Here is a 14,277-nt window from a genome sequence, read left to right on the forward strand (position 1 = left end):
GTCTTCCTGGGGTCATTGCCACAGCCCTTTAAAAACCAGACACACCTGAGGGAGGGGACATGGGCAAAGCGTGGGGCTCCCTCCTAACGGAATTTCCCGGGTGTGTTTTCTCTAACCACCCCCACGGCTGTCGCAGAGACACACTCCTGGTCCCCAGTTAGTGGGGCTCCCTCCTAACGGAATTTCCCGGGTGTGTTTTCTCTGACCACCCCCACAGCTGTCGCATAGACACACTCCTGGTCCCCAGTTAGTGGGGCTCGCTCCTAAAGGAATTTCCCGGTGTGTTTTCTCTGACCACCCCCACGGCTGTCGCAGAGACACACTTTGTCTCCCTCCCTTACTCCTCACCCCAGACATCATGGTGCAGGTCTTCCAGTGGTCTCTCCCTTGCCCCTCCACCCTGCCGGAAATGTGCCTTCATGAGGGGAGGCTCCAAGCTTTGCTCAGAACACCTGGCTCTTAGTAGCAGCTGAATAAATGTTTAATGAGTGAATGGGTAGGTGGGTGGATGATGAAAGGATGGATGGATGATGGATGGATGCAATGGATGGATGATGGATGGATGGGTGGATGGATGGGTGGATGGATGATGGATGGATGGATGGATGGGTGGGTGGATGGATGATGGATGGATGGATGGATGGATGGATGGGTGGATGGATGCTGGATGGATGGATGGATGGGTGGGTGGATGGATGGATGGACGGATGGATGGATGGGTGGATGGATGCAATGGATGGATGATGGATAGATAGATGGGTGGGTGGATGGATGATGGATGGATGGATGGATGGGTGGGTGGATGGATGGGTGGATGGATGCAATGGATGGATGATGGATGGATGGATGGATGGATGATGGATGGATGCGATGGATGGATGATGGATAGATGGATGGGTGGATGGATGGGTGGATGGATGATGGATGGATGAATGGATGGATGATGGATGGATGGATGGGTGGGTGGGTGGATGGATGATGGATGGATGGATGGATGGATGGGTGGATGGATGATGGATGGATGGATGGATGGATGGGTGGATGGATGGATGGATGGGTGGATGGATGATGGATGGATGGATGGATGGATGGGTGGATGGATGGACGGATGGATGGATGGGTGGATGGATGCAATGGATGGATGATGGATAGATAGATGGGTGGGTGGATGGATGATGGATGGATGGATGGATGGATGGATGGGTGGATGGATGGATGGGTGGATGGATGCAATGGATGGATGATGGATGGATGGATGGATGGATGGATGATGGATGGATGCGATGGATGGATGATGGATAGATAGATGGATGGGTGGGTGGATGGATGATGGATGGATGGATGAATGGATGGATGATGGATGGATGGATGGATGGATGGGTGGATGGATGATGGATGGATGGATGGATGGATGGGTGGATGAATGATGGATGGATGGATGGATGGATGGATGGATGGGTGGATGGATGATGGATGGATGGATGGATGGATGGATGGGTGGATGGATGGATGGATGGATGGATGGGTGGATGGATGATGGATGGATGGATGGATGGATGGATGGGTGGATGAATGGATGGATGATGGATGGATGGATGGGTGGATGGATGATGGATGGATGGATGGATGGATGGGTGGATGGATGGACGGATGGATGGATGGGTGGATGGATGCAATGGATGGATGATGGATAGATAGATGGGTGGGTGGATGGATGATGGATGGATGGATGGATGGATGATGGATGGATGGATGGATGGATGGGTGGATGGATGATGGATGGATGGATGGATGGATGGATGGGTGGATGGATGGATGGATGGGTGGATGGATGGATGGATGGATGGATGATGGATGGATGGATGGATGGATGGATGGGTGGATGGATGGACGGATGGATGGATGGGTGGATGGATGCAATGGATGGATGATGGATAGATAGATGGGTGGGTGGATGGATGATGGATGGATGGATGGATGGGTGGATGGATGGATGGGTGGATGGATGCAATGGATGGATGATGGATGGATGGATGGATGGATGGATGATGGATGGATGCGATGGATGGATGATGGATAGATAGATGGATGGGTGGGTGGATGGATGGATGGATGGGTGGGTGGGTGGATGGATGATGGATGGATGGATGGATGGATGGATGGGTGGATGGATGATGGATGGATGATGGATGGATGGATGGATGGATGGATGGGTGGATGGATGATGGATGGATGAATGGATTGATGATGGATGGATGATGGATGGATGATGGATGGGTGGATGGATGATGGATGGATGGATGGATGGATGGGTGGGTGGGTGGATGGATGATGGATGGATGGATGATGGGTGGATGGATGAATAGATGCCTGTCAAGTGGGCACAGGTAGGCCAGGTCTATTTCGGCCCCTTGTGCCACATATCAGCCTCACCTTGGCCCAGACCCTGTGCACTCAAGCTTAGAAAATCCAGGTGTTTGAGGTTGCTTCTGAACTCATAGGCAGGTGACACCCAGGAGAGAAAACTGATGACCATGGTTGAGTCAGGCAGGAGGGAGGATTCCGGGTAGTCGGGAGGAGTCAGAGCCATTGTGTTCACCTCATTGAGTTCCTTGTTGCCCGTCAGGAATGGGTCAAGAGTGAATTTAGTGGCTCTCATCTCACTGGGCCTGGTGAGCCCACTCTGACCTCCCTTGGGTCAGAGTGACCAATGAAGCAGTCCCTGAAGCAGTCCCTTTAACCAGTCCTGCCCGGGGGTACCCTCCCTAACGCACAGGACACCGGCCCCCACACAGCCCAGGCTGTTAGGAAGACTTGTCCTGGCCTTGGGATCCAATGCTGCAGCAGGAGCCTCGTCCAGGACACACTGCTGCATCCAGCCCCAGGCCACCCCTGGACCAAACGCCTCCACAGCCACTGGGCTCCTCAGGCCCCTGTCGGCCCCCACCCTGCTCTCAGCACCACGGACAGCTCAACTGCCACCCAGCCTTCCCTGAGGCTGGAGGGAGAAAGGCCATCTCTGAGCCTCTTGGCTGTCAAGTGCAGGAGAACTGGGAGCACTGGACGGATGTCCCCAAAGAGGCAGTGCCCTCCTCCTGCCGACTGCTCTCGCTTGCAGAAGACCTGTTACACAGACACCCCCGCCCCGGGGCCCTTCGTGTGGAGGCCACACAGGTGCTACACTGCGCTGGGAGGGAGAGGAGGGTGCGGAGTTTCCTGGCATCGAATCGAACAAACACCAGTGTTTCCCTTGCAGGGGAGGGGTGGACAGCAGGCGCGGGCAGCCTCTCCCCTGAGATCTGGATTTAAGCTGTCAAACAGACCTGTGCAGCCCGGGCCAGGGCCTCTGCCCCAGCTGACGTCCTCCGAGCCCAGGGCCCTTGGCATCCCCAGGGAGGGGGGATGTGCTGCTCACGGCTGGAATTCCAAGCAGGTCTCCTCCCCACCCCTCACCCTCGACCTTCAAGGGCATAGCTGGGTCTCCTGTGAGCGGACAGCATCCTCCACGCCCTGCAGGATCCCGGTAGCCGGGTAGCGATCTGCCATTGGCTGGGCTCCCAGTCCCCATCCCGTCCCCACCCCCTACACCCCTGCCCGCCTCTCTGCTAAAAAGCAGTTAATTATCTATAAACACACTCTGGAGGAGGCTGCAGCCTCCAGGTCAACACTGCGAGGGGGAGGATGTTTGCAGTGAGAATGATGGAGTGTTGAGTCTGTTCTCTGTCCCGCCACTGATCCGGAGACGCAGGGGCGGGGGTGGAGGTGGACCGGAGCTTCCACGCCGGCTCCACCTCGGCCAGCCGGGCACCTCTCTCAGCCTGCGTGTCCTCGGCTGTGACGTGGGGTAGTGACGGTCCCCAGCGCATGGGCCCGCTGGGCGGAGGGACTTGGTACCCGACCGGTTGTTCCTGAGTCGTCGCTACTGCTAAAGTCCTCTCTGCTCTTTCGAGGGGGAGGTCTCTGTGCCCACAGTTCAGGGGCTCCGTGCAGGGTCACAACTCAAGTTCCTTCAGAGCTCACGGGCCTCACCGTGTGTGGGCCACGCCAGCAGCCCCTGAGGCTCCCAGCGGCGTATGTCGGGTCTGGGGGTCAAGGATCCCCCACTCAGGGCTTTGTCCAGGCAGCTTGACCCCTCGAGCCAGTGACAGAGCTGAGCCCTCCAGCCGCTGAGCCTCCAGCCACCACCCCTGAAGCCAGCATCAGGAGAGGGAAAGAGCTCCTGTAAAGAATGATGTCCTGACAGGCCGCCGGCAAGAAAAGCCCTCTGTCCCGGCCAGCGGGCCGCCTGCCAGGGACTCCCAGCCTGAGCTCCCGGGAGGATCCAATGCAGCTCCTTGGGGAGGGGGGGGGACTGGAGGAAGGAGAGGGAGAGCCAGCCTGGGTCTGAGACACTCTGCTTTGTGGGTGACAGCTGCTGAACAGAGCCAAGGTCCCTGTAGCACAGGTAGGACGAAGCTACACTTGGCATCGCTGGGGACCCAGGTCCCCCGCAGATCCAGGGTCGGGCGGAGCTAGGCCACGCACGGGGCTGCGGGCAGCCAGGAGCAGACAGCCCAGGGCGCAGCAGGTGCTGGGCGGTTGAGATGCCCCACACCAGGGCCCCCGGCGCCCCCCCCGGGAACCCAGGCCATGTGGTCTCCTTCCTGCTGCTGCTGCTCCTTGTGTCCCAGGTTCATGGAGGCAGTGACTCAGCCTTCGTCCCTTCCTGAGGGGAGGGTGCTGGACACTCAGCCTCCATATAGGGAGACCGGAGCCGGGACTGTGGCAGGAGGACCCAGAGCTTATCGATGAGGTTCTTATTGATTAGCATATTGATTGGGACCCAGCTGGACACCTCCCCTGAACAAAGCCTGTCCACTAGTATGAAAGGCTTCCTGCCAGGAGCAGGGGCAGCTGGACTCCCTCCTTCCTTCCCTCCCTCTCTCCTTCCCTCCCTCCCTCCCTCCCTCTCTCCCTCCCTCCCTCCCTCCCTCCCTCCCTCCCTCCTTCCCTCCCTCCCTCTCTCCCTCCCTCCCTCCTTCCCTCCCTCCCTCTCTCCTTCCCTCCTTCCCTCCCTTGCTCCCTCCCTCCCTCTCTCCTTCCCTCCCTCCCTCCTTCCCTCCCTCGTTCCCTCCCTCTCTCCCTCCTTCCCTCCGTTCCTCCCTCCCTCCTTCCCTCCGTCCCTCCCTCCCTCCTCCCTCCTTCCCTCCCTCCCTCCTTCCCTCCTTCCCTCCTCCCCTCCCTCCCTCCCCCTCTCCTTCCCTCCGTCCCTCCCTCCTTCCCTCCCTCCCTCCCTCCCTCACCTCCCTCCCTCCCTGCCTCCCTCCCTCCCCCCTCCCTCCTTCCTTCCCTCCCTCCCTCCCTCCCTTCCTTGGGTTTCTGGACCCACCCCCATTGTAGCGGGAGGGAGACGGCTTAGCCACCCTTCCTGATTTCCAGTACGTTCTAACGTTCATCACACCAGATGGATTGTCACAGCATCTGGGGCGGCCTTATTATTCTGTTACTTTCACGAGGACAAAGCGGAGGTCACCCAGCCAAAGAGAGGGCCCAGCTGCCCAGTCCAGCATCCCAGCTACTGAGCTTCCCTCCCCCATTGTCCCTGACCCTTCAGATGCCCCAGCCTCCTGTGGTCCCCACCCTACTGGGTTCCCCAGCTGTGCCCAGAGCGGTCTGTTCCATCAACCCAGCTCTGCTCCCTGTCAACAGAGACACGTCTGCAAATAGCTCGTTGTGGAGCCAGGCGCCAGCACAGCCAGTGCCAGTGGCCCAGCTACCTGGCCGAGCGGTCGCAGGCTCCTGAATTGCCAGGCGTCTTGCTGATTGATGACAATGAATGAAGCCACCCAGTCACCCCCCACCCCCCCCAGCACGGTTCCAGTCCCTCTGACTCTCAGCTCCCCTCCCTCTCTCTCTCCCTCCCTGCCTTGGGGACGCTGGCTGGGGGGCCCGGCCCCCGCCTCCTCTGCTCTGGCAGGTCAGTACCTGCTTGGCTGTCCGGGTGCCAGGGACCCTGTCCAGTCCATTATCTCTCCCCAGAGCGCCTGACACGTCCTTGGCTGGTTCTCAGGGAGGCTCTGGACCTGGTCCCAGTGCCAGGCGAAGATAATTACCCTGACGTCCGCTTGCAGAGTTGAAATACGTTTTCTCAGAGTTGGAAACGCAGATCTGGCTGTGGCCCATGTCCCTCCATTGGCTCAGCCCCGCTGGGGACGGCATCTCCACCCCCGAGGGCCGGTGGCTCGTCCTCATCAGTGACCAGCACCGGCTGAGCGTGGACACCGCCCAGGGCAGCTTCGTCCTCCTCCCACCCCAGCCGATGTCCCTGCATGCCCACGCTGTTCCTACCCTCCCACACGGCCCCGGGGGGCTGGCTGTCCCTCGGGGGGCGGGCGCAGACAGGAGGGCGGGAGGCTGGGGAGCCTGGCCCGGGCGCAGACAGGAGGGCGGGAGGCTGGGAGCCTGGCCCGAGGCGGCCCGGGCTCTTTGCACCTTTCTGTGGGTGCCGCACAAGCGGTGTCAGTTTGGGAGCTGCCGCCTGGGATCCCTGGCTCGCACAGCGGCCCTGAGCTGAGACAGAGGCCAGAGGCATGACCACGGGGCCCCAGCAGTGACCCTTGGAACAGGGCTCCGATTTCCGTCAGAGCAGAATTACAGATCCTGGAGCCGCCCGAGGTCACAGAGACCCTCGTTCTGAGGGGAGCAGACGGAGGCCACTACCGGACCACGCCCCAGGTCCGCAGGACTCTCAGAAGAGGCCCCTGGCTGGCGGGCGGGAACTGAGGGGCCCTGCAAACACCCCAGCAGCTCCGCCAACCTGCCCCGGCATGTGGCCAGCCCCACAGGGACTAAAACAGGGCAGGCCCGTGGCCCCTGCACTCTGAAGCCTAAATAAGGGTGCCAGTCAGGGCGGACGGATGGGGACCCTCGGTGATGTCCAAGCCTCTCCCAGGCCTCGCTGTCCACCTGGATGAGATGTGAGCAGCTCCAGGACAGGACCTGTGTCCACTCGGGCCTCCCTGAGCACCACCCAGGACAGGACCTGTGTCCACTCGGACATCCCTGAGCACCTCCCGGGACAGGGCCTGTGTCCACTCGGGCATCCCTGAGCACCACCCGGGACAGGGCCTGTGTCCACTCGGGCACCCCTGAGCACCACCCGGGACAGGACCTGTGTCCACTCAGGCCTCCCTGAGCACCACCCAGGACAGGGCCTGGGTCCACTCGGGCCTCGCTGAGCACCACCCAGGACAGGGCCTGTGTCCACTCGGGCCTCGCTGAGCACCACCCAGGACAGGGCCTGGGTCCACTCGGGCGCCCCTGAGCACCACCCGGGACAGGACCTGTGTCCACTCGGGCCTCCCTGAGCACCACCCGGGACAGGGCCTGTGTCCACTCGGGCACCCCTGAGCACCACCCGGGACAGGACCTGTGTCCACTCGGACACCCTGAGCACCACCCGGGACAGGACCTGTGTCCACTCGGGCACCCCTGAGCACCACCCGGGACAGGGCCTGTGTCCACTCGGGCCTCCCTGAGCACCACCCGGGACAGGACCTGTGTCCACTCGGGCATCCCTGAGCACCTCCCGGGACAGGGCCTGTGTCCACTCGGGCATCCCTGAGCACCTCCCGGGACAGGGCCTGTGTCCACTCGGGCCTCCCTGAGCACCACCCGGGATAGGACCTGTGTCCACTCGGGCCTCCCTGAGCACCACCCGGGACAGGGCCTGTGTCCACTCGGGCCTCCCTGAGCACCTCCCGGGACAGGGCCTGTGTCCACTCGGGCCTCCCTGAGCACCACCCGGGACAGGGCCTGTGTCCACTCGGGCCTCCCTGAGCACCACCCGGGACAGGGCCTGTGTCCACTCGGGCCTCCCTGAGCACCACCCGGGACAGGACCTGTGTCCACTCGGGCCTCCCTGAGCACCACCCGGGACAGGACCTGTGTCCACTAGGGCCTCCCTGAGCACCACCCGGGACAGGGCCTGGGTCCACTCGGGCCTCGCTGAGCACCACCCGGGACAGGACCTGTGTCCACTCGGGCACCCTGAGCACCACCCAGGACAGGGCCTGTGTCCACTCGGGCCTCGCTGAGCACCACCCGGGACAGGACCTGTGTCCACTCGGGCACCCCTGAGCACCACCCAGGACAGGACCTGTGTCCACTCGGGCCTCCCTGAGCACCTCCCGGGACAGGGCCTGTGTCCACTCGGGCCTCCCTGAGCACCACCCGGGACAGGGCCTGGGTCCACTCGGGCCTCGCTGAGCACCACCCGGGACAGGACCTGTGTCCACTCGGGCACCCTGAGCACCACCCGGGACAGGGCCTGTGTCCACTCGGGCCTCGCTGAGCACCACCCGGGACAGGACCTGTGACCACTCGGGCCTCGCTGAGCACCACCCGGGACAGGACCTGTGTCCACTCGGGCACCCCTGAGCACCACCCGGGACAGGGCCTGTGTCCACTCGGGCCTCCCTGAGCACCACCCGGGACAGGACCTGTGTCCACTCGGGCCTCCCTGAGCACCACCCGGGACAGGACCTGTGTCCACTCGGGCCTCCCTGAGCACCACCCGGGACAGGGCCTGGGTCCACTCGGGCCTCGCTGAGCACCACCCGGGACAGGACCTGTGTCCACTCGGGCCTCCCTGGGCACCACCTGGGACAGGACCTGTGTCCACTCGGGCCTCCCTGGGCACCACCCGGGACAGGACCTGTGTCCACTCGGGCCTCCCTGAGCACCACCCGGGACAGGACCTGTGTCCACTCGGGCACCCCTGAGCACCACCCGGGACAGGACCTGGGTCCACTCGGGCCTCGCTGAGCACCACCCGGGACAGGACCTGTGTCCACTCGGGCACCCCTGAGCACCACCCAGGACAGGGCCTGTGTCCACTCGGGCCTCCCTGAGCACCACCCGGGACAGGACCTGTGTCCACTCGGGCACCCCTGAGCACCACCCGGGACAGGACCTGGGTCCACTCAGGCCTCGCTGAGCACCACCCGGGACAGGGCCTGTGTCCACTCGGGCACCCTGAGCACCACCCAGGACAGGACCTGTGTCCACTCGGGCCTCCCTGAGCACCACCCAGGACAGGACCTGTGTCCACTCGGGCCTCCCTGAGCACCACCCGGGACAGGACCTGTGTCCACTCGGGCACCCCTGAGCACCACCCAGGACAGGGCCGGCTGCAGGGCCGGGGGCACAAGGCCGAGAGCAGTGGGACACCGTCTCAGCGCCAGGGGCCTTGGCGCCGAGCGAAGTGCGTGCTCCGGGGAGGACTTCTGCCTCCTGGGCTCCCCGTGGCCGCAGGGCAGGGCTCGGCTTCGGTTTACGTGGTTGACAAAGAGGACACGGAATCGGCCTTTACTGGTGAAAACCCTGCCAGGCCAGTCCCGGCGTGCCCGGAGGAGGCGGATGCCTGCCGCTCAGGCCTGACCCCAGTCTTCTCCCAGAATCAAGTGGCTCAGAGTTTCCTGTGGACGCTGAGCCCCCCTGGGGGTTTCACACCCGTGTGGCAGCAGCTGAGGGAGATGGAGCTGCCCGGCCGGCTGAGTCCGAGCCGGAGGACCTGGTTGCGCAGCCCCCGCGGGCGCCCCGCCCCCCCCGGCCCCCGACTGGAGCAGCTGGAATGCAGGGGCCTTTTTTCAACACCAGGGTTAATGTCACAGGCCCAGGGCTCAAGTAGAAAGGAGGCCTTTTGCAGCAAAGCCCCTCAGATGAGCCCATGGATGGAGGGGTAGGGTCACAGCAGGACCTGAAGCGTGCGGCCTGTGTCCTTGAGCTACAGGGAAATGAACCCCTCGAAGGGTGGAATCCATCTCACGTCAGTGCTAGCGTCTGTGGGAACTGGGGTCCTCGGCCCCAAGGGGGGCTCCCCTTCTCTGCCTCCAGTGCCTTCGGACCCAAATCAGACTTCTGCCTAATGAGCTGCCTCCAGGACGGCTGGGGGGCGGCCAGGGGAAGGAACGGCAATTAGGGGCCACTCTTCACCTTCCTGGCTCATTAGCCGCAGGGCCCCCTCTGCCTGCAGCCGGCTCTTCCTGTTTCCTCCGGGAGCCGTGGGGGCTGGTGGGCGGCTGGAGCGTGTGGGTCCTTCCTCTCCAGCTCCAACACCGACGCCGTGGCCACAGGCCCTCCACTCGCAGGGCGGCGCCAGAGAAAGAGACTATTAACTCGGGGACGAGCGACTCTAATGGGATTTCTGCGCCCACGGTCTCCCTGGCTGGCTGCAGCCTTCAAGGAGGTGGGTGTGGGGGGAAGACACCCCCAGGGCAGGGCTGTGACCACCCCCCTTCCCTGTCCACTTGCCCCTCCGCCACCTTATCCCCCATGGCCCACACCCAGTGTCCAGCGTGTCTCACCAGAGCTGAGTCCTCACCAACACACGACCAGGGCTTAAGGCGCCACAGCCAAGGCCAGTGGCCAGAGAGGATGACCTTGGACGATCTTGCCGGCTCGAGCCCGCATGCAGGTCGGGCTCCTGCGCGGGCCCTTTTACCTCGGACACTGATTATGATTCAGAAGATGCTAATTCAGGGCAGAGGACAACAGCACAGCACGAGAAGGTCAGGTCGGAGGCAGAGCTTTGAGCAAGCACACCCAATAACGAACATCCCGTCACCGCGACGGCCTCCCCGAAGAACGTGTGCAGGAAGGGGCCCTCGAGAGCCCTGATGTCGGGGAGACAGGAGACGGGCAGTTCCCGGGTCTGGGACCCCGAGCGAGCAGCTCCAGGCAGATGGGAGAGAAGGGCTTCCCCGGGAAAGGGAAGGCGGAGAAAGCTGGACGTCCCTGCAGGTTCCCAACCTCTCTGAGCAAAGGGCCCCTCCCTGCCGTGCTTCCTCCGACTTTCACGTCCCTTAAGTCAGGACTCAGACCAGCTGCCTAAGGGGACCCCCCACCCCCAGAGGAGGGCTGCACACACACAGCCCCTGGACACGGACCCACCCACCGTCCTGCCAGGGGATGGATGTCAGGTGGCTCCTGAGGAGGGGGCTCTCTGTGACGGGGGGGGGCTGACCTGTGGTCACGAAGGTCCCCCTGTTCCAGCGACAAGCTGTACGGGAGCCCGGCCCCCGCAGGACGGCCACAGCACGGAGCTCCGTGCCCAGGAAGGTGCCCTCTGCACTGATCGGCCATCTGGGGAGAGCTGGGCAGGGACTTTGAGGAGAAGATCTTCACAAAACACCGAGAGGTCCACCTGGTGGACCCTGGCACTGCGCCCTCCCTGGGCCTGGGCCTCGCTGACAGGCGTCTGCCCGGAGCTGCCCATGGGCACATGGAGGGGGATGTGACCGGCCATTGCCCGGCTCTGTCTGTGCACCCCCAGACCAGGCAGCACACCCCCAAACTGGGCAGCAACCCCCAGACCAGGCAGCAGACCCCCAGACCGGGCAGCAGACCCCCAAACCGGCAGCAGACCCCCAGACCGGGCAGCAGACCCCCAGACTAGGCAGCAGACCCCCAGACTGGGCAGCAGACCCCCAGACCGGACAGCACACCCCCAGACCGGGCAGCACACCCCCAGACCGGGCAGCAGACCCCCAGACCAGGCAGCACACCCCCAAACTGGGCAGCAGACCCCCAGACCGGCAGACCCCCAGACCGGGCAACAGACCCCCAGACCGGGCAGCAGACCCCCAGACCGGGCAGCACACCCCCAGACCAGGCAGCAGACCCCCAGACCAGGCAGCAGACCCCCAGACTGGGCAGCAGACCCCCAGACCGGGCAGCAGACCCCCAGACCGGGCAGCACACCCCCAGACCAGGCAGCAGACCCCCAGACCAGGCAGCAGACCCCCAGACTGGGCAGCAGACCCCCAGACCGGGCAGAAGACACCCAAACCGGGCAGCAGACAGACGCCTGTAGTCCTGCTGTGGGTTGTGCTGGGAGGTTTTTAAACAAATGGCTCTGGGGCCTCTGTGGACCGGGCTGACCCCTGCCCAGCACACACACACACACTCCGGCTGCTATTGCAGTCGCCCAGAAGGACCCGTCCCCCCACCCCCACCCCCACCTCCTTCCCGCCCTGCTCTGCTCAGAAACCTCATTCATCTTTCAACACCTCATCCCAGACCCTCCGGGGGCCCAGCCCCCAGCCCCCAGCCCCCAGCCTGGATGTGTTTCCATAGCAACCTGCACGTGCTTCTGCTGGTCATATTTCATCGGACGGTGAGCTCTTTGAAGTCTGAGAGATGACCTGGATCGCCGGTGTGACTGGGAGCAGAGGGGGCAGGCCTGTGAGCACGGGCGTTGTTCTCACTGGTCCTGAGCGCGTCTTGAAAACAGGGAAACTGTCTTCAGCTTGGCCTACGCTGTCTCAGCCTGGCCAGCTTTGGGATGGCGTCAGGCGGAGGGGACTGGGCAGTGGGACCAGGAAAACGCCATCTGCCCATCCTGCCCCCCCACACACACACAGAAGGTGACCCCCAGAGTGAGTGGCTCCCGGACCCCACCTGCCCCTGTAGTCTGAGCCCTGGCTCCTGCCTCATGTGGGCAGATGGGCTCGAGTACTCGGAAGCTGGAGCCCACCCTCCGTCACGGCCACGAGCTCCCCCACAGGGAGAGTCCACCTGTCCTTGCCCTTTCAAGTCAGGGACCTGTGGTCAGAGGCACCCCTCTTCCCTGGCCACAGCTGCCCGGGACGGCCCCGCACCCTCCCGCCCAGGTCCCAGCAGGACACGCCTGCGGTGCCCACTGCGGACACGCCTGCGGGCCTCCACCTCCCCGGCTCGCCACTGCCCGCGGGGCTGTCTGACAAACAGGCCTCTCTAGGCCCAGTTTGTTTTAAAAGGCACACACGGGCCCTGGCCGGTTGGCTCAGTGGTAGAGTGTCGGCCTGGCGTGCGGGGACCCGGGTTCGATTCCCGGCCAGGGCACATAGGAGAAGCGCCCATCTGCTTCTCCACCCTTCCTCCTCTCCTTCCTCTCTGTCTCTCTTCCCCTCCCACAGCCAAGGCTCCACTGGAGCAAAGATTGCCCAGGCGCTGGGGATGGCTTCTTGGCCTCTGCCCCAGGCGCTAGAGTGGCTCTGGTCGCAGCAGAGCGATGCCCCGGAGGGGCAGAGCATCACCCCCTGGTGGGCAGAGCATTGCCCCTGGTGGGCGTGCCGGGTGGATCCCGGTCGGGCGCATGCGGGAGTCTGTCTGACTGTCTCTCCCCGTTTCCAGCTTCAGAAAAATACAAAATAAATAAATAAATAAATAAATAAATAAATAAAAAATAAATAAATAAAAGGCACACACATTATTTACGCCGTCACTTCTTGCTGCGTGAAGAGCATGGCTCACCCTGGTATCCTCGGCCGTGAGGGCCGGCAGCCCCGGGACTCAGAGGAGACCGCCAGCTGGGGCCCGGCCTGGGCATCCATCGCTCCAGGGGCTTTCGCCGCCCGCTCCACCTTGGTCTTTTTTATTGTGTCATTTCCTTAGCGGTGAAACAGTTGAAGGTTTACGTGGCGTTTAAATGACAAAACTAACCTGCGTATGATACTTGCAACCATTTCCACAGAGTCACACAGAGAACTGGAGTGAGGGGGTCCGTCTCTTTCACGACCCCTGCCCGTCTCCTGGGGCACCACTGCTCCTGGCAGGTGAGTGTGCCTGCACCCCCCTCAAAGTCCCCCACGGCCGGGAGCACAGATGGGGGGGTGACAGGGTGCAGGGACCAGGGCAGGGGTCAGCAGCCGCTGGCTCCCACGGCCACGTGGTCGTGGCTGAGTGGCTTCCCCCCTGCACCTCTGCAGTGTGACCCCCGGTGCCAGCTGACCTTGGCTTCCCTTCGCCCACCAGCCCCGATCAGCCTCCCTGCGGCCTGGGGGCAAGGAAGCCCATTCCTCCGGGGCAGCCTGGGCTCCCCACGCACGCTCAGGGGTGACGTGTCCTCATGGGGACCACAGCTGAGAGGGACAGAAGGAGAGGGCCAGCAGCTGGGCTGGAAGGCGGGGGGCTCACAGCTGGATGCTGAGCTTTCCCGGGTGGGCAGGAGGAGGGGGGAGGGCGGTGACTCGGGCGTGAGGGTCACTGTGAATCCTCTCGGTGGCTCTGAGCCCCTTGACAGCCACATGTACCCTCTGACTCAGATGCCAAGGAGCTGTGAGTGTGAGGGCCCCTCTCCCCGCCACACTGAACCCCAGTCCCACCCTCCACACTCCTCTTAAGTCTGGGGACGGCCCGGCCAGGATGGGTCAGCCCCTGGCACAGATCTGAGGGGCGCACTGTGCCCCTCCCCCGGGCCCTTTCCTTCTTCCCACGCTGTCTCCCATTTCTGGCCTCATCTGTCTACAGACCGAG

This window comes from Saccopteryx leptura, chromosome 5, assembly GCF_036850995.1.
Source record: "Saccopteryx leptura isolate mSacLep1 chromosome 5, mSacLep1_pri_phased_curated, whole genome shotgun sequence".
NCBI lineage: Eukaryota > Metazoa > Chordata > Mammalia > Chiroptera > Emballonuridae > Saccopteryx > Saccopteryx leptura.